This window comes from Equus przewalskii, chromosome 15 (assembly GCF_037783145.1).
Source record: "Equus przewalskii isolate Varuska chromosome 15, EquPr2, whole genome shotgun sequence".
In the NCBI taxonomy this organism is placed as follows: Eukaryota; Metazoa; Chordata; class Mammalia; order Perissodactyla; family Equidae; genus Equus; species Equus przewalskii.
In genome coordinates, this window is record NC_091845.1 from 87,457,209 (window position 1) to 87,477,036 (window position 19,828).

Below are 19,828 nucleotides of genomic sequence, written 5' to 3' on the forward strand. Positions count from 1 at the left end.
AAAGAATTCAGCAGAAGTTTAACCCCTGCGATCGGACATCAGAAAGAGTAAAGAGATGCCACAGCTGACCGAGTAGTGGCCTGGGGGCTCGGCAGGCAGTGGCCAAAGAATGGAGGCTTCTAAGGGCTGAGGTGGCATGTCGTCAACGTAGGAAATAATTGTACGACTCACATGGCTTGTCAGAGAGAGTAAAAAGAAAACGAAACTTTGCAAGTCTATGATGTCATCTATGATCACTTTTGAAAAGAACTCAGTGTTTAAAGGTTGTATTTTAGACACATGAGGGTGAAAAATAGTTTGTACTTACGTATGCTGTTCCTACTAGCTTGAGGGAGCGAGCGGCAATTCTCAGGAAAGGAGAATCTTTATGTAGTTCTTAATCTTGGAACACTTTATCAACGCTTTCTATAACCTCGTAAGCTAAGAAGGGCTTATTGGCTTAGCATCAGCTTCATAATTATAATTCAGAGCAGAATTTAGCACAGAGGGGAGAAAAAATAAGCTTTGTCGTCATAGGACTGAGTTATTCCTAAGGTCTCCTCCACCTACAAGTGTAGCACATATCTGAGGGTTTAAAATTCTTTTTTCCAGACAGTTCTTTTAGGAGAAGGAAAGACTGTGCTTTAATGATTATAGTAGCTGTTTTTATGGTTTGTTAAATAACTAGTCAGATTCACAAACAGGATGCATTCTGAAAAGGCAGCTTCCATCCCCACAGTATTACTGCTGCGTTTTATAACTGTTCACAGTACCAAGTCTACAGACATTTGCTGGTGAAACGACGTGGCAAAAGGCAGGGCACAAATCTGGTGGAAAGAAATGTCAAGTATGTAAGTAAAATTGAGAGATGAGAGGGAGCTTAAAAGAAAACAATCCTAACAGAACAACGGCACAAATTTAACCAGACAACTGGCGGGTCAAGTCAAGAGCATTGCTGAACATTTCATTCTGCTGCACCTCACATTCACTTTCTATGCAGCGCCTTTTCAACGTAGGGTATTCACTCCTTCGGTGAGGATTGACCAGGCCCTTTCCTTGGGCCAGTCACAAGTGTGCTGAGCTCTGTGGCTGCAGCACACAAATGGGAGACACGGTCAGATAAAGAGAGAACTTCAACACAAGTAGAAACACGGTGTTCCATTCCAGTGCAATTGAGCTCCCATCACAGATAGGGTGTGAAGTCAGCGAACCAGCCTGGGTGTGCCCCATAATCACCTCCACAAACGGGGATAATGACACACACTGGCCCATCTCATTCAGCTCAAATGCGTAACTTCTAAGTCTTCAACCAGAGCGTTAGGAGTCAGTGTGCAGCTTGATGCTTAATGCTGTGACAACATGGCCAAACTGCATGGAGAAAAGGAGAATTCCTTTGACCTGACGCACAGCTGCAGCCCAGAGGAGCACAGCTTTTCGCATGGGCCTGCTCCTCCCTTCCTCCCCCGCCTCTCAGCCTTCTTCTCCCCTCACCCTGTGAGCTCACCTGGTCTTGTTAGGGGTGGGTGGGACAAGCTTGCATCCATTGGCCTCTGCTCTAGATTGCTTCCGGCTGATTGCCTGCATGCTGTGTCCGATGTGAGTCCTCAGGAGGAGCTGTCTGCACAGCACAAGGACTGAATCCTCAGCCGCTGAGGTTTGGCCTCAGAGAGTCTGTGGTGGACCGTTTTTTAGCTGACTTTAGTCAATCAATTGCTTCACCCAACTCACAGCCTGTTAATTCTCTAGAAGTTCAAAACAATGTGCTTTCCTCCAATCTCACCCACTGTACCTACAAACCTCTATTGTACCCACAAGCCTCTACTGCACCTGCCAGCCTCTTCCCTGAGGTCCCGCCTCCCTGTCCGGCCTCACTCTCCTCACCTTCTTGCACATGCTTCCCCAGTTTCATCCATTCATTCAGCTTCCCTTCTTATCCTGACATACCACAGGTGTTCCTGCATCCCTATGGTTGTTTAGGAATGAAGCATGACTCAGCACACCTTCAAGATCCTTCCACGCCAAGCTGAAGCCACCTCACCTGAGAAGTCCACCCTGATGATCCCCAGACCTATTACTCTCTTCCAGAGCTTACTAGTTAGGGAGAACAGGTTCCATCTGGCTTCAAATCCTGACTTGGCCTCTATATGACCTTAAGAAGATTGCCAACCAGTTTGTCTCCATTTGCTTATCTGAAAAACAGAGATGTTTTCACTTACCTTATGGGGTCGCTCTAAGTATTAAATGAGATCAATTAAGCAAAGTGCTGTGAGCAGTGCCTGGGGTCCTGCATGCACGGTGAGTGTTCTCTCTCATTAGCAGAAATAACGCCGACAACAGTCACAACTTACCATCTGCCAGATGCTGTGCCCCATACACCTTGCAAGGCAGGTATTGCCATGATCACTTTACTTGTGAGGAAAATAAAGCTCTGATGGTGGGAAACGTACCAAAGGCCACACACTGAGTCATGGGTGGAGCTGAGGCTCGAAGGGAGTTCAGCCTAATACCAAAGCTGGTGCTTTTAGTTTGTTTTTAATTTCAGCATATTCCCCTCATTTGTTAAAGCAAAAGAGGAGACAAATGAAATCTATAGAATGCTTTATTTTATGCCTGCTCTAACCTGGTCTCATTATTTCCCAATTAATTGAGTGCTGTTATGTACAACCCAGACGGCAGCTGAGGGGTCTCTACCCTTTGAGAAGTAAATACAGTTTTCCAGAGCTCTTTATCTTGCATCTTATTTGGGGCCAGTGTGGTCCCAAGACTGTATTACTCCTCGGGCAGTTCTGGCTCGGAGTCCCAACGCCATGCCTTGGCTTCGACTTCTGGCTGTTGATGAAATCTCCCACCTGATTCTTGTCTCTCCATCCTTACCTGTCGCTTCTGTTCCATATTCTCCCACTCATGGGACTCCTTGGTTCCCCGTAAAACATACACATAAAGAGACTGTCCTTGAGATTGGGAGAGGTGGAGGGTATTCAAATCGCAGACACATGAACAACTTAGCACTGAAAGCTCAATTTCCTTGGTCTCAATGCACATTTGGGCTTCCTGCCATTGGGAACCAGTCACTTTCCCATTTTTTCCCCATGGGCCGTCATCTGGCCACGTTGCTTGACTCCCTTTTTTCCCCTCAAAACTCTCCTAACATCTCCTTTTCTCTGGAAGACTGTTAGAATTTCTTTCCTTTTATCCCTAAGAAGTTTAGAGACAATTCATTGTCTCACTGATAAAAATTTCACCATCATTTATCGACACTCCAAAAGGACAGATATTGCTACAGTCCACTGGATTGCATATGTCAAGGTTTTCCCTCTCTTACCTGGACATTTAAGAGTACTGTCCGTTCACACTTTTCACCTGTAAACAGTGCGTGTGCCCACCTCAATTATAAACTCTTTGAGAGAGACTTGTCTTACTACTCTCTCGTTCCCCTGCAGTATATAGAGGACAGAGTTGCAGATTATAGATGACGACAAGAACGTAGTGCTGGCTAATCTATTACATAACACCAAAATATGTTGTAGAGCCATAGAAAAGAATTATTCTTCTCTCTGGAACTCTTTTCATAGATGAGAAACTTCATCAAACCTGGATGTCACCAGAGGTGCACTATCAAGAACAGACCAAAGTAAAATGAGAAGAAAGAGAAAGCAATGGAGATGGTAGAGAAAGGAGGAGGGTAAGGAGGAGCAGAGAAAGGAAAGGAGTGAGGCAGAGGTTTCCTATCTAGCATCCATTACACTCTTCTTCCTTGTAACAAAACTCCGTTTGTACAAGGATGCATCTCATAGGAATCTGAGGATAAACCCTGATTGTTCTAAGCCAGTTGGCTGCTAACTATCTCTGTAGGCAGCCGTGTTGGAGGCCATCCTAGCCAGTAAAATGTGAGAAGAATTGTGCTGGGGGTGAATCTTAGAAAGGGTTCATTGCGCTTTAATAAAAGACAGGCACAGAGAAAGGTTTAGCTCCTCTACGAGATGTTGTGATATCCAGACAGTGTGACTGGACTGAGACAGCCATCTATTCCAGGACCATTAGGGGATCAACCTGAGGACAGCAGAGTGACAGATAAAAGGGATATACGTTCTCGAATCCATCACTGAACAACTAAATCAGCCAGCCTTGGAAGTACTCTGTCTCCTAACTCCTCATTATTGGAGAGAAACAGCATTATTTAAAGCAGCTGTGTCAAGGTTTCTACTACATAAGCAGTAAGTATGGTAACTGAAACATAGGAGTTTTCAGCAAGGTAAAGGGAAGTTCCTATGTGTGTTTTAATGCAGTAAAGCTGGCTGAGCTGTCTAGAATTCATCTGTTGGAGGAGGCAAGAAAGCCAGTTAAGAAACATATCCACGTATTGAAGTAAAATCAATGAGGGTGAACCCGAGAGCTCAGTAGGGATAGAAAGAAGGAAATGACAGTCAGTGACGTTGGACCGTAAAATCCACAGGACCTCGACAACTGGTTAAACAGGAAAGGTAAGAAAGAGTGAGGAGGCATAGGATAGAAAGATTGACATGACACTCGAGTGGAGAGGGCCATCAGACCGCTGGAAAACACTAAAATGGAGATCCCAAGAGAGATCACAGCTGATGTTGATGTTCACACAGTTGTAATGGTTGAAGAAAAAAATGTGAAGTGTGGCTAAATTTACGAAGGATGGAGGTAGGGACAGGGAGCAGAGGACATAAGAGAGGTGACACAGGATTTGGAGAAACACTTATATTTAAGAGAAAATACAAGGAGAAAAATTTCCATTAAAGATGGAGAAAAAGAGGGAAACTAGGATGCAAAAATGTAGTGGAAAATGAGAGAAGAGAGATTTTCACACAGAGAGAGAGGATAACCCTCCCGAAAGGTAAAGGGATCAACACTGTGGAGATGGCAATGGATCCAGAAGGAGGGGCCGTCCGTTCACTGGTGAAAGTGCTTCAAGTGAAGTGGTCGGAGCCGAAAAGCGAATTCCAAGGAGTGAAGGAGCCAGGGATATGGAAATTGAGAACAAACTTCTATTTTGAGATGTTTGAATTTTACAAGGAGAAAGACATAAGAATCAAGGTTGATGGGAAGTTTATTTACATCTAAAGAGAATCTGAGCATTTTTAGAGCAAAAGGAAAGTAGCCAGTGGAGAGGAAAAGAGGACATGTAATTCCTGCCTTCTCTATTCCACAGAGCCCAAGGTTACAATGAAACAATTTACTTAAAAGTTATATACATACATGTGTGTATATGTGCTCGTGTAGCTCATGCACGTGCACACACAACTGATTACAGAAGAATGGAAAACACAGAGCTTTCCATGTTCTGAGAGTTATTGCAGACTTCTAGCCAGTGAGCTCTAATGCTTCAAAACCTAAGTGGTTGCAGCTACCACTCCATTCTGAGTTGTGGCTTATGTCTACTGCCACCTCCCTCTCTGGCATTTATTTTACATTACAGAGGACAACAAATGGCTGACCTTCAGTGTTGACTAATAATGGCTGACAAAAGTGTGCTGGGCTAGAACCACCACAACGAAAGAAAGAAAACCATGCTACGTGTGAACATAAAAGTTCTGCAGGGTCAGCCCTGATGGCCTAGCGGTTAAAGTTTGGCCCATTCTGCTTCAGTAGCCCAGGTTCAGTTCCCAGGCGTGGAACCACACCACTTGTCTGTCAGTAGCCATGCTGTGGTGGCAGCTCACATAAAAAGAGGAAGATTGGCAACCGATGTTAGTGCAGGGCGAATCTTTCGCAGTGAAAAAATAAAAAGTTCTGTAACGGTTCCAGATGCCATCAAGGGAACGGTCAAATTAACAGAGGGTAACGATCAAAGATGAGTCAGTGTTGGAAGCAGGCCACTGATGATTAAGAAGGGCTTCACGAACTCCATTGCAGCCTGAGAGGATTGACCACTGATTATGTGAATTGTGGCTGGAAGAAAATGGTCTGAAGGCCATTTATGACTTCAAGGAACTTGAGGAAACAGAAGACAGTCTGCCAAAGGACCAGTCTGGGAACAACGTTCAAAGAGACAGTACCCCAAGTCATCCACATGGCACTGATTCAGGGGTCTGCCATCTCCAAGAATGCATATTCCAGGCTAAGAGAGCTATATGTGAGATGAACAAGAGCCCAAAGGAAGATACAGGTACAAACAAAAGAATTAGTATTGAAAAGGACAGATTATTCCTCCTAATGCCCCACATCCTAAAATTGATAACAGTACAGAGAAGTTGGACCCCTAAGCACGAAAGCACCCAATTGTTTCAGGCTTTGGAAGGTGGGGCCAATCCTCTTTGTGGCTGTTATGAAGCACAGGTCTTCTGCCTCTGATAAGCTCCACCCCCGACAGGTGCACACACACTGTCAACACAGCCCTGGTCCATGCACACTTCCCGGCCCCATAGAGTGTACCCAGTTGCCCCACTGCCGAGGCCCCCACCTCTCCAACGCCCCCCACAGTTCACCTGGTCCTCACACAGGCCCTGCTCCACAGAGGTGGACACACTCACCTGCCTGTAGAGGATCAAGACACTCAGTCTAGGCATGCTGACAAGTAGTCTGAGGGCTTGCTGTCGGGTGGAGCTGGTCTCTAGGGCAGGCTGCCTGCCCTGGCTGAAGTGGATTAAATCTGCACTCTAGTGGGTGGGGCAGACCCCTGGGCTAACAGGCCAGGGGAAGAACTTAATTGGCAACTGCCAGCATCCGTGTCAGCACGCCTGGACTAGGTCACAACAATGGCCACCACCAGTGTCTCAGTCTCTGGAGAGATCTCACCTCTCACCGAGATGCACCCAAAGCCTACGAGGTGAGTCTCTTTTCACCAAAGCACTGTGCAGCTTTCTTTTTGGAGATTTTAGGTTGCTCCTTGAGACGGGTGAATTTGTGTGTGGGCCCTTTGAGAGCTGGGTTTTTCAGCTTTCTTCCAATGGCTTTTCTGGTGGTACCCCCACTGCAGTTAATAGCCCACGAAGCCATCTCAGCTGTGCTGAGTCTGAAGGATGCTTATAGCGGTAACATAGCCGCCCTCAGGTCCCCACTCCTCCAGGGAGGGCTGCGTACCTTAGGGTGGCTCCCACCTGGCTGGCTGTGAAGGTCTGTGGCTCATGAAGGTGGTTTTATTCTCCAGAAGGAATTTCTGCCTCTTCCACTTCAGTCAGGACTGTCCCTTGTTGTGGGGGTTCTTTTTATCCAGCTTTCAGCTCTCTCTCCACGGTAACTTTTCCAAGAGTAGTTGTAACCTGGTTGTGTTCGTGGGAGGAGGTGAGTTCAGAGTCTACGTACACCACCATCTTGCTGAGATCTGAGATGAAGGAGAGGTAAACCGAGCTGTCAGAAGTGGAGACCACCTGTTAGACTTGGGTTGGGGGCAGACTAGGTAGAGATTTGGAAAGAGTAGGACAAGTTTGGAGCAGCATTTTGAGAAATGTAATAAGAAGACTTCGGCTTAAAAATAGTGAGCTGTACACAGAGAATTCTCATCCTGAATCCTGCCCAGATGACAGTAAAGGAATGAAGCAAAGGCCAAAATCTACGAGAGTAAAGCTGAGTAGAAAGGAAGACAAAGAGGAGATAAGAGACTTCAGCAAAACTTTGAAAGCTACCAAGCAGATGGGTGGATGGTAACTGACTTAGAAATCCTGAGAAAACTGAAGCAGAAGCTTGTGCTGGTAGAAATAAGAGACACCATATTGTTGCTTTGCCCTAAGTCTCAGGACTATGAAACCCCAGGTACTTCTGAAGCAGGAGATGCGAGGCAAGGCTAGAAAGGGATGATTTGCTGAAGGTCCTTTTCTGAAGAAGTTGGCCTCTCAGATCCCCTCCACCACACGGTGCAGCAAGGTGATCCTCCGCTTCAGCCCAGAGGGGCCTTTCCAGGGCTGGTGGCAATGACGGAAGCTTTCTGTTGCATCAGGGACAACATGTTTCCAGGTCAGCTGGAGCAGACAAGTCCTTCCCAGGCCGACTCTGCAGTGTGGCTCTGGAAACTCAGCCTTAGAGACTGTCTGTCCGTTGAATCCATGAACTATCTGATAACCCGCAATAAATTCCTTCCTGGTTAAACCAGCTCAGGTGTGAGTGTCTGCTAAAGCTTAAACTCCACCTACACTGTGATCCAGCAATTTCACTCTTCGGTACACACACAGCAGAAATGAGTGCACACGGACCTACCAAAGACTTGTAAAAAATATTTATAGTAGCTCAATTCGTAATAACCGAAACCAAGATGTCCATCTAAAATAGAATAGATAAGTGCCACATATAAAGTAGAGGAAGATGGGCATGGATGTTAGCTCTGAGCCGGTCTTCCCCAGCAAAAAGAGGAGGATTGTTGGCAGATTTTAGCTCAGACCTAATCTTCCTCAAAAAAAAAAAAAAAAATAGAATGGATAAATTGTACTATATTCATACAGTGGGATACCACACACCACTAATAATAAGAAAAGAACAAACTACCACCCCACATAAAAACATAACAACACAGAAGAATCTTACTGACATTGCTGAGCAAAAGAAACCAGAAACAGCAGAATACTTGCCACACGGTTCCATGTATGTGAAGTTCAAGAACAGGCAAAACTAAAAGGAATCTCTGGTGATAGAAGTCAGAACAGCGGTTATCTCTGCAGCGGACTGTGTAAGGGGAAGAGCCACAGGAACAGGCTTCTGGGCTCTGAAGATGTTCTGTGTCTTGACTGGGGTCTGGGATGCAGAGTGTGTACATGTGTAAAACTTCACTGGGCTAAATTTACATTACACTCTAATTTAGCAAGAAGGAAAGGAAGGGAGGCGGGGACAAGGAGGGAGAGAAAGAGAGGAAGGAAGGAAGGCGGAGAGAAGGAGAGGGGGAGGGAGGAAGACCATCAGGACTGGATTCTTTGCTGGCAGCCAGGAACCCTGACTAAAACAAGAATAAATAAGAAATAAATAACAATCTAATGTATGAGTAGATGGCAAGAATTTGTAGTGGGCTTAAACCTGTACTTCCTCCAGCGGCATCCACCAGATCTGGACTAACCTTAGAAGGGAAGGCCAAACACTGAGTGTGGACAGTTGCTTGTCTGAGGACACTTTTAACATGCCTTCTCATTTAAACCACATAACCACTGAGGAGGGTCCTACCATCTCCACATTTTAGAGTAGCTGATAGGTTCTGAAAAGCTAAATCACCTGTCTGAGTGAAGAGCTATGAGCAGTAGAGCTGAAATTTGATGCGTGTCTACATGACTTCAGTAAATGCTTGCATCCTATGACCCTCTGCTGGGAGAAGAAGGCAGCCTGGGCTGGGAGGATGGAAAAGCAGATGTGACAAAGGGCAGAGGACCGTGGGATCTCAGTGCAAACTCTCTACTGGGTCCGGTGGAGGTAGAAGTGAAAATGTCATCAGGAGATAAGTTGGAAAATAAACTGACATTAAAGGACCAAAGGCCATACTCGGTGTGAAAAGCAGATGCAGTCTGAGAGAAGTCAGGTGAAAGCATGAAATCTCAGAAATGGAAAAACCTAGAGTCATGAAAATGTTCAAGCAGTGGAGAATAATCGAATATATGAATACTCAAAACATACGGAATTTTGCAAGCTTTTAAAACCAGATGTCGGAAACGTAGCACAGGCCTACCCTTAGTCACAGATCATTGGCAATAAATCAAGAGCAATATGCCAGAAACTACAGAGCATCTCTTAACGTCACGGCAATGAGGAACAGGCCTGGCTCAGAGAGCTGGCGGTTCACACGTAAGAAAACAGTGTGAAATGTGAGAAGGTCTTCCCAGCGGTGTGGACAAGCAGGCCTGCCCTTCAAACTCAATTCCCCTCCTTTTTAATTTGTAGAACCACGTACCTGTTTGATTCCTGTGTTTTGTTGTGTTCTAGTCCTTGCATAATTGACACGTCCTCTGAATGTACTGTTTGGGAAGCGCCTGGTAACTGGCGGGTTTGGCAAATACTGGCCATTTCATTCTCTTTAGTTGTGTAACGACAAGCGGAGATAAAGCCCGTTTTAGAAGCTGAGAAAAGGTTATTCTGAATTTTCCTCTCTCAATTCCTTCCTCATCTTTCTCTCTGTTCTATTTCCTTTTTGTATAAATATAAACATGAGGGCAAACAGTAAAAGGGAGGTTGAGAATTCCTTTGCGATGAAGGTAATGGGGTCAGGAAAGGGATGTGAGACTACATACGACTGTTGATGAGTCTGAATTTGGGGTTTAAGTCTTCCCTAAGTCAGAATCAGCACACAGCATGTTCATAGCTGCTGTCATTCCAGGTTTAGTCAGAGGGCCGATGAGCTGACTTCCACGTGCTGCCTAGGTGGAGAAGCGGGTTGGCCCTGTCCAGCCTCTTATAGTTAATTCTCCTGAAAAGGCCTGATGGATGATCTCAAGCCTGTAGTCATGAAGAGGCCACTACTTTGAGCCTGCAGACCCTGTCAAGAAACCTAGTCATCTGGTGAGGATGCATCAAAATCCTAGAGTAAAATCGCTGTATTTTCCTGTATTTGAAATAAATGTCCTTCTCTCTGTGTGCTTTAACATCTTCCATGAACAAAATGGGTTACTCCATACCACACCTCTATATTCACTTACTTATTAATTTTTAGGTTTGTTTCCATGGTCATTACAGTAAGATTTTAATTTTTCCTATTCCTGACTGCCTTCAAGAAAGAAACAGAAAAGACAGTGATTAAGAAATCAAGCAAATGCATTTTGTTTTTGCTCTTGTGTTTTAAGCAGAGCACAGGGAAAGATCGTTGCAAGTGAAGCCCACGTACTTAATTATCTAGACCCTCCATGACTTCATAAGTGGTGACCTTGGAGAATGACTCACATTTTCAGGCAGAGATTCTTGCTAGGAGTCCAATATTTGGAAGGCATCTCCATCAACTAGAAACATTTAGAGATACAGAAATTACTAGAGTGCCACGTTGTGGTGAATTCAAAAACAAATGCTGTAAACCCTGCCTGTTAGTACAAATAAGCAAATAAAGAGATCCCTTTTATCAGATCAACCAGGTCTTTGACGCTTAACATATATTTGTGGATATAAACCAAAGTGATCAAATATGTTATTCTTTTTGCAAATGCTGCAGTGTTATTTTTGAAAACTACATAAGAATGACATCATCAAGTAGACACCTAGAACCCCATACAGGCTCACTGACGGGCACAATGGATGTGAGAGAGAACATTTAGCTGTTTGACTTTTTGATACAATTGACCAGGAGAGCTTTCCAATTAGTCATTTCAGTAATATAATATTCCATACCAAGTTTCCCCTCCCCTTGAAAACTGATGAAAGGCTGTCGGTGTCTGCCTTTCTTGACTGATGTCACAGCAGGTGAAGGCAGGAAAAAGCCAGAGGCGTGATTCGATTGACCATCCTTGAGTTGATGGTTACACAAACTCCCTGAGGCCCCCTGAGGTCCTTCCCAGGGCCAGGCTGGTTCCACATCTGACCTCAGGCTTTATTTCCAGGGGCTGTGGAGGAGGCAGTGCTGGGAGTCTGCACGGGTGACCATACACAGAGAAACGCCTGGCTCATCCCAGTCGGATTTAGCTCAGCTGTCGAAGTTCAGTGCTGGGACCATGCCCTTCCACGGCCCAGATCCACTGCTTCTTGGGCCCCTCTGTACCCAGCCCTGTGGGAGCAGTCTCCTTGGGGCACGCAGAAGCCAAGTGGGGGGATCAAATTGGTCAAATTCATATGAAAACTTCAGATTTTCAGAAAACCATCCTTAACTAGGCCAAAAGAAGTTTCTCATGTATTTTAATATTAGCACTTATTCAGATTCCTTAAGGGCAGAAAGTTTGTCTCCTTCATTTTGTATCCTCAGTACCAAGCGCAGGGTCTAGCACAAAATAGGCGGCCCACCGCCGTCGTTGTTGATAGAGTGGTTAGTGAAGGCATTTGACCAGATTCCTAAATACTTCGATATTCTGCCTGATACCACTGGACTGTTTTTTTACGAACATATTAATGCATATATAGTTCAGCTAAAATATAGTATTTGGTTTTATAGACTCAAAAACCTTATTTATAGAATTGCTTCTATCTGACCTTTGTCACCTGTAAAAATGGCAGTTCCACGTGGTTCAACTTCGTAACTTAATTTGGTTTTATAGTATTTATATTTTTCAAGGCATATTCTTTCTAGAGGAGGAGAAAATTCTCCTCTCCCCTCTTGGGGTCTCCAGCTGAGCCTAAGTACTAAACTGACATAAGGCGGACTAACAGCAGAAAAGCATCCAAATTTTATTAAATTTTTATATGTACACGGGAGAGTTCACAAGCTGATGAGATCCGAAGACGCAACCAGAACAGGAAGCCTTTCTACCTTTTAGACAAAGAAACAATAAATTTGTGAACAATTGACAAGACAGACGGGTTTGGACTAGGGGTAGTAAATGGTGAGGTAAGAAGTAAGATGAGGGTGAGTCCAAAAGGGTTGTTTGCACAGCAGGGTTGTTTGCCCCAAATCCCCCATCTCTGGTGATAAGAATTTCTTCCCTCCTCCCAGCACAGAGCGGGCACCTTTCCCTTGAGAGTTTTATCTCCTGCTTAGAGGAAGAAAAGGAGTGTCCTTCTTGCACCTGCTGTTTCTTAACTTATTTAATTCAAAATAATCAATATGCTGAAAGGGCACATTTTGGATTTCCTTCACCATGTGTAATGCCTAGTTTTTCTGTGAGCTGGGTGAGGAAGAGCATGTCCATTTCACAGATGAAGCCCAGAGAGGTCAAGAGCCTTCTCAAGGTCTCCCAGCACTGCTGACAGGGCCAAGGTTAAAATGAGCTCTCTTGCCCCTGTGAGCTCATTCCACCATCCTTGCCAACAGTCTAGAAGGGATAAAAAACTTATTTTTTCATACTTTTTCATATATGGTTCTCCTCTAAACATCATCAGATTCTGTGTGCTCATCACGTTGGAAAGCACACGTCATTTTAAGAGCTGATGGACCAACATGCAGTTTGAACACTGGAAATGCATATTTTAACACAGAGCAATAGGGAATGAAGCATTATAACCAAATCATTATTCAAACCATTTAACAGGCTAAAAGCCCCCAATCCCGACAAACTCGACAATCCCCCTCCTAAAAGTGGGAGGCATTTTTAAAGAGGTTACCGAGACGTGTGTTTTATTATCCATCCACACACTTGTCAGGTTTCAAAAGTGATATTATAAAAGATTTTCCACACTTATCCTCTGGGACGTTTTCAACTGCCCGATTTTATTTCTTGCCCATAGGCAACTTGAGTTAATTTACATAAAACATTCCTTCAAGCCAGAAACCATTTAAGCATTTTTTTCCAGAAGTAATCTTGCTGTTACTGTTTTCTGTTTAAACAATATATATTAACATGGAACAATTAATCTCAATGACATTTTTCTTTCAGGAAGAAATTTAGTTCTTGAATAAGGATAAAAATTATTTTCATCTAAAAATCTGATTAAAAGCTCTGAGTAAAAACCATCATCTGACATAGAGAAAAATGAAAACCTAAACAAAATCTTTTAGGATGAAAAATTCAGATAAATCTAGAACTAATAAGTATTTCCTCACATTTTACTTAAATTCTAAGTTATTTTTACCCCTCAAAGATTTAAATCAGTAGTTACTTGAACTAAGTTCCCCCAAACCTCAAGTTCGATTTTAACTTGGATCTAAATACTGCCAAATTCTAACCTGATTAAAGTTTTCAAAATTGGCTTGTCCTGTGGATTTTTGAAATCAAATTTTGTGTTGTATTTTTAGGAACAAACGAAGTATACATAGCAGTTCCTAAAAATACCCTAAAGCTCATTATAGTTTTCCTACCCAAAGTCCAAATGCACAACACGTCTGCTGCGGAGGCTCTCTGCCTGGCAACACCATCTCCAGAGCACAATCTGGAGGTGACCCTTCCTGGAGAGTGGAAGGTATTCTGGGGCTGTGGGTGGAGGAGAGAGCGGGAGAAACAAGACCCTTCTGAGCAGCCTGGAGGCTGATCCAGTGGACGTCCTTGAAGAAAGATTTGGCTCAGAATATGCACCTGAAAGGGACTTCAGCTCTGGAGATCAGCGGCATAAAAGGGCCACGGCTCGCTCCTTTCCCCAGAAGCAAAGATGACACTTGAGAAAGCAGAGAGGTTGCTGTCTGGGCAGAGGGCAGGCACACAGCAAGGCACTACCGTGTGGGCTGTGACAACATCCTGGAGGTCAGCCACCTCCTGGGGTCTGCGCTCTTGCTGCAGAAGTGACTGTTTTCCTTGTTAACAAACAGACAGTGTTCCGACTGCATGTGCCTCACGGTTCTCTCAGCCTGTTCTATGCTGAAATCCTGCTGCTCAGGCACCTCCAGGAGTGGACCCATTTCCAGACAATCTTCATGGCAGCACCAACTTGTCAGAATCACCCCAGATGGTACAACATGCTAGTAGCTATGTGCATGTGGAAGAGAGCTGGTGACTGTCACTCGGTCTCCTGCCCCTTCGTGATGCACATATTCTTATAGGGGGACACAGATAACAAGCAAGAAAACAATCAGGATGATTTCACAGATTGTAATTAAGTCGTTTAATTTATAAAGAGCTATGATTTCTAAGAAATCATTTTACATACTAAGAAAAAATCTAACCCATAAATTGTTTTCATATGTAGTGAAATTTTTATGAACGCTAAATTTAAACATTAACAAGGCTGACCTGTTACAGTGTGTAGACACTTACTTAAACTTCTTCTTTTCCATTTTGCAACTTCCCTTTCATATTTGGGGGCCATTAGTTGCTTTTTCCAGTCACAAACATGTTTGTAAGCTCTTAAAAAGAGCCTGGAGCCTTGGCACTGTGTGCAGAGACCCCAGTGAAGAAGCAGACTCTCCTTGTGGGCTCTGTAAAGGTCTGTATTTCATGCCGAGGGTGATGGGAAGATTCACTAGGTACCAGGGGTGCGCAACCTTCTGCTGCCCCAGTACACGAGGATGTTCCCTCCCAGTGCCAGGGGGCTCAGCCCAGAGGATGGTTCTAGCTCAGGGACTTCTCAGAAGTCTTAGCAAACCAAAGAAAAACACACTACAAAAGCCCAAAGTGGCACCTGCCCCACTTTGAAAATGAATGCAATGTACATTTGTAGCAACTTTTGCTAAAGTGCTTTTCGGCTTTTGTGTTAATTGGTGTTGAAAGGTTAAATAGTAGCATCCTGAGCTGTTGCTTCAGGAAGGAAGGACAATCAACGTGTTGCACAGGAAATGTCCTGGGAGCGCCAGTGGGGGAATTTATTTTCAGTCGTTCCCCTAACCAGGAAGTTATACTTCTCACAAAAAGTAGTTTTAACTCATTACTTATCAAAACAGCACTCAGAAAGCAGAGGGCAGCTCCCCAGGGAAGAAACACAGAAAGCTTAAAAGGCCACAGGTTAGGTCAGGAGGACAGCTCAGCTTTTTGTTCTAGAGTCAGACCTGTGAGTTGCATCCTGGCTGGGAGACCCTGGACAAGTTGGCCGATATCCCTGAGCCTCATCTGCATATCTGGAAAGTGGAATAATTATCACATCTAATTCGTGGAGCTGTGATGATTAAGTGAAGTGACACAGGGTCACACCAGCAGCTCCGTAAATGTTGGCTGTTATCCAAGAGACCCATGGCTCTCCCCCTTTGGGGACTCAAGAATAAGCAGGTAGTCAGCATTTTGCAGAGTATATTATTCAGAAATTCCCATATCAAAACTTGGTATTTGGAGGGAATTTTGAGTAATAATGTAGGGCCTGACAACTTTTTTCATAATTAGTAATTGGAATTGTAAAAAAAGAAAGTAAACTTCCAAACGTGTTACCTCATTTCAGAACAGCTTTGAATAACACTTAGGTTGGAAACTCAAAAGTGGGTTAAGTTTGAGAAAAACAAGAAAAAGTGGATTCAGTTTCTTTTGCATCAATTCTTTATGGAGGAGAAACTGAAAATGGTTATCCAGACCATCAGCTGTCAGGAACCGCATGTGTATATGGTAATTGACAGAATTCTAACAGCATGTGGTTCTCATTCATTCTCAACTAATCCTTAGGACACTGGATTCTTAAAGTCTGGATTGACAGATTCCTTCAGGTTATTGGCTCTGATGGAAACTTGGCCTGAATCAAGACTTCCTGGTGCCCAGGTGGCTCCAGCGTCAACTAGGCAGGTTTCTAGCTGGCCGTGCTGCAACCACGTTACACTTCCACACCTGCCGTCCTGTTGTGTCTGTTCATTTTACGCTGAGGAACCTGACATCTAGTAAGAGACAAACATTAAACATCAACCTAGTAGCAGAGCCGTGAGAGACTCTGGACTCATGATGGCTTCTGAGGACTCTACCCCCTTCCCTGACTAACTCCAGCAGACAGGTCAGTGATGGATTTTCCTGTGGACATGGCTGACTCCAGGTACGCAGTCAGGCTGGAACACAGCTTCAAGCTACCTGGGAAAATCATGACTCTGGGAAACAGGGGAAAGCATCAGAGACCAAAGCTACCTGAAAACGGCTGTGAGTTTTCAGAGAGTTTCCGGGGGGCCATCCAGACGTTCGTGTACAATTTTTTATGTGCCAGCTGCTGCACGGCTATTTTGAGAAGCACTTTGGGAAGTCACAGTAGGAACCAGGCTTTCGTGTTTTGAAAGCACCAGCTTTACTGCAGCTCAAACAGAAATAAAGGGAAAAAGCATCACTATCTGGCAGGTTCCACATTGTGGTTCCCGCAGGGTTCTCACTTGTCTGGCTCCAATGTGCCTGCCTCCCCAACCTTGTGAAAAATAACGCTATCTTGGCAAAACCAGATATGGAACATGGTTTCAACACTGGCTGCCATTTTAACCAGGAAGCACTTTCATTGGAACATTTTGGTTTACTGAGAACACATGTACCTCTTCTTTTGAGAGACAGAACATTCTTTAATTTGATGACCTCAAGAGCCTTTTTACCTTCAACTGGATGGGGGAGGAGGGAAGTGGAACTCCAGTGGGAAGGCAATTGTGTGCCTCTGTCGTGCACTTCCTTGCTGAGCTGCACAATGGTTCCCAAGTTCTTAACTGAGTCTTACAACAGTGCTCCCAATTGTTAGCTCAGGGTCTGTAGCCAGCTTGGAAATTGTTGAAATGTACAAAATAAATGAGAAAAAGAAACAACAGGGAAAGAAATTCTAGGTCATGCTTTTAAGAGCTGCTTGACCAAAAAAAAAAAAGTTTCTTTCAGAGGATGGGAACAATTTCAGAGTTCAGTTTTCTATGCCATCGTTTTGTTGGGCACAATATGTACATCTCTGGTGCAAATGATTCAGTGAATAAGGAGGGTTTAATTCTAGATCCTACAAAATGCCAATACATTGAATGGTATGGAATCTGCGAAACACCAGTAATCCTAGATCGCGCAGCCAGGTAAACCTCCATTGCGCTCTCTCTCATAACGGTGTTGAAAAAGAAGAAAAATAATCTTGACTTGAGGTAAGAGACAGGAGACAAAATGATGGCACAGCAAGAGCGCATTAAACTTTCAAGACAGTCCTAAAATATCTGAAAGAAACCCGAGGGAAAATGCAGCGGTGCCCGTAGGAAATGATAAGCGTGAGTGAGCATGGTACCAGGTCAGGGCATTTTGCTGTGCAAGAGTATGGGGTCATTATCAGCATTGTGCAGTGTGCACTGTGGTTTTCCCAGTAAGCAATGCAGGGCCTAAAGTTTGCCCAACCTGAGGTGTCCCTGCCCCTCCGCACCTCTTCCCACCATTCCCTCTTATTGCCCAACTTTGATTAATTTCTAGCACCTCTCAGATCTCAGCCCAAACATCACTTCCTCAGAGAAGCCTTCCCTGACTTGGCCTCCGTGGAGCTGAGTCTCCCCGTTATACACTCTTTCTGGCCCCATATAGTGCACGTCACAGTTGATTTTGTATTCGTGTGAGTCCATGGTCTCCTTAGAGCTCAGCCCAGGCCCCGGCTTGGTAGCAGTTAGTAAAGATCCATTTTCATTTTTTTCCAATTTTCGTAACACAATTTATTGAGCAATCCATCATTTCCCCTTATTTAAAATGCGTACTTCATTATAGACTAAATCGTCATACATATACCCATGGCTATTTCAAAACTAGGTTTGTTCCATCCATCTCTATGTCTATTCTTGTGCTCATAACAAACTGTTTTCCTTCCTGCAGCATAGTGCACTGGTTAAGTGTACTGGTTAGTGCACTGGTTAGGAGCATGTGCTCTGGAGCCGGATTACCTGGGGTTGAAGCCTGGTTCTTCCACTGACAAGCTGTGAGATCTTGAGCAAATTTCTTGACCTCTCTGTGCCTCAGTTTTCTTTCTTTTTTTTTATTCTTAAAGATTGGCACCTGAGCTAACAACTGTTGCCAATCTTTTTTTCTTTTTTTTTGCTTTTTCTCCCCAAAACCCCCAGTACATAGTTGTACATTCTAGTTGTGGGGCCTTCTAGTTGTGGCATGTGGGACGCCAACTCAACATGGCCTGATGAGCGGTACCATGTCCACGCCCAGGATCTGAACTGTCAAAACACCGGGCAGCTGAAGCGGAGCACGCAAACTTAATCACTCGGCCATGGGCCGGCCCCTCAGTTTTCTTATCTGTAAAACGGGGGTGATAATAACAGCCTCTTAGTAGATTTGTTATGACTACTACGTGATAATATTTAATTCATATAAGCACACAGTAAACACTATCAAATGTTTGCTAAATACAATAAACACATTTTGATGTCTGGTGTAACTAATGCTTTTTTGTTATTAATGATTTTCTGAATTTTCCCAGCTATCCTTCCATGTTTATTTTCCGTGTGAATTTTAAAATAAGTTAGATCAAAGATCAATATATTGCATTTTTATTGGGATGATATAAAACTTATGCATTAATTTATGTAGTATTGTTATTTTTACAATAATGTTTTTCTCTCCAAGAACAAGGAATATATCATAACCTTTGGTCACATTGTCTTGGCTCCTCAGAAGCAATCTAAAGTTATTTTCACATGGATTTTACAGAGTTTTGTAAGGTTTCTTCATAGATATTTTATATTGCTAGTTATTGTTCTAAATGTGAGCCTCCATTATGTCTTGTGTTTTTTGTGTTGTGCAACTACTGCTCTTCGCAAATTAACATTGCAGCCAACTGCTTCAAAGAGCTCTTGCCTATGGCTTCTATTGTTTTCTCAGCTGATTATCTGGGGTTTCCATATGTATCATTGTTACGGACTGAATTGTATTCTCCCCAAATCCATATGTTGAAACTGGAACTGCCAATGAGACATAATTGGAGGTGGGGCCTTTGGGAGGTGACAGAGATTGGGCCCATGATGAGATCAGAGCCCTGGTCAGCTGGCTCTCTCTCTCTCCACCATGCGAGGACGCAGCAAGAAGGTGGCCATCTGCGAGCCAGGAAGAGAGTTCTCGCGGGAACCAGACCACGCTGGCACCCTCATCGCACGCTTCCAGCCTCCAGGACTGTGAGAAAATAAATTTCTGTTGTTTGGGCCACTTAATTTCTGATATTTTGTTATTGCAGCCCAAACAAGTGAAGACAATAGTTAAATAATCTGCAAATAATTGTCATTTGCCTCTTTCCTTCCAATTTTTAAATTTTTTCTCATTTAATGGTATTAGCAAAGCTTCCAGAAAAATGTTAAATACTAGGGATGATAGACTGGCTCTAATATTTCACCATTAAACAATGTTTAAGGCTTGGTTTTCAGTTTCTGTATAATGTAACTGATAATATTAATGATGATAGCTAATCATTATTGATTGTTTAGTGTGTTCTGTGCCCTTTGTATATACTGATTGAATTAATCCTCACAGCAGCTCTCTGAGGAGATCCTGTTGTCTCCGTTTTACAGATAGAGGAACTGAGGCAC

General features: G+C 43.8%; 1 long non-coding RNA gene across 1 annotated transcript; it reads right to left on the bottom strand.

Annotated features, from left to right (window-relative positions):
• Positions 1 to 571: 571 nt before the first annotated feature.
• On the bottom strand, positions 572 to 7,969 carry LOC139076063 (uncharacterized). Its single transcript, XR_011527294.1, has 3 exons — positions 6,477 to 7,969; positions 1,484 to 2,168; positions 572 to 1,347 (listed from the first exon to the last, which is right to left on the bottom strand). It is a non-coding gene; the product is annotated as an uncharacterized lncRNA (long non-coding RNA).
• Positions 7,970 to 19,828: the final 11,859 nt, after the last annotated feature.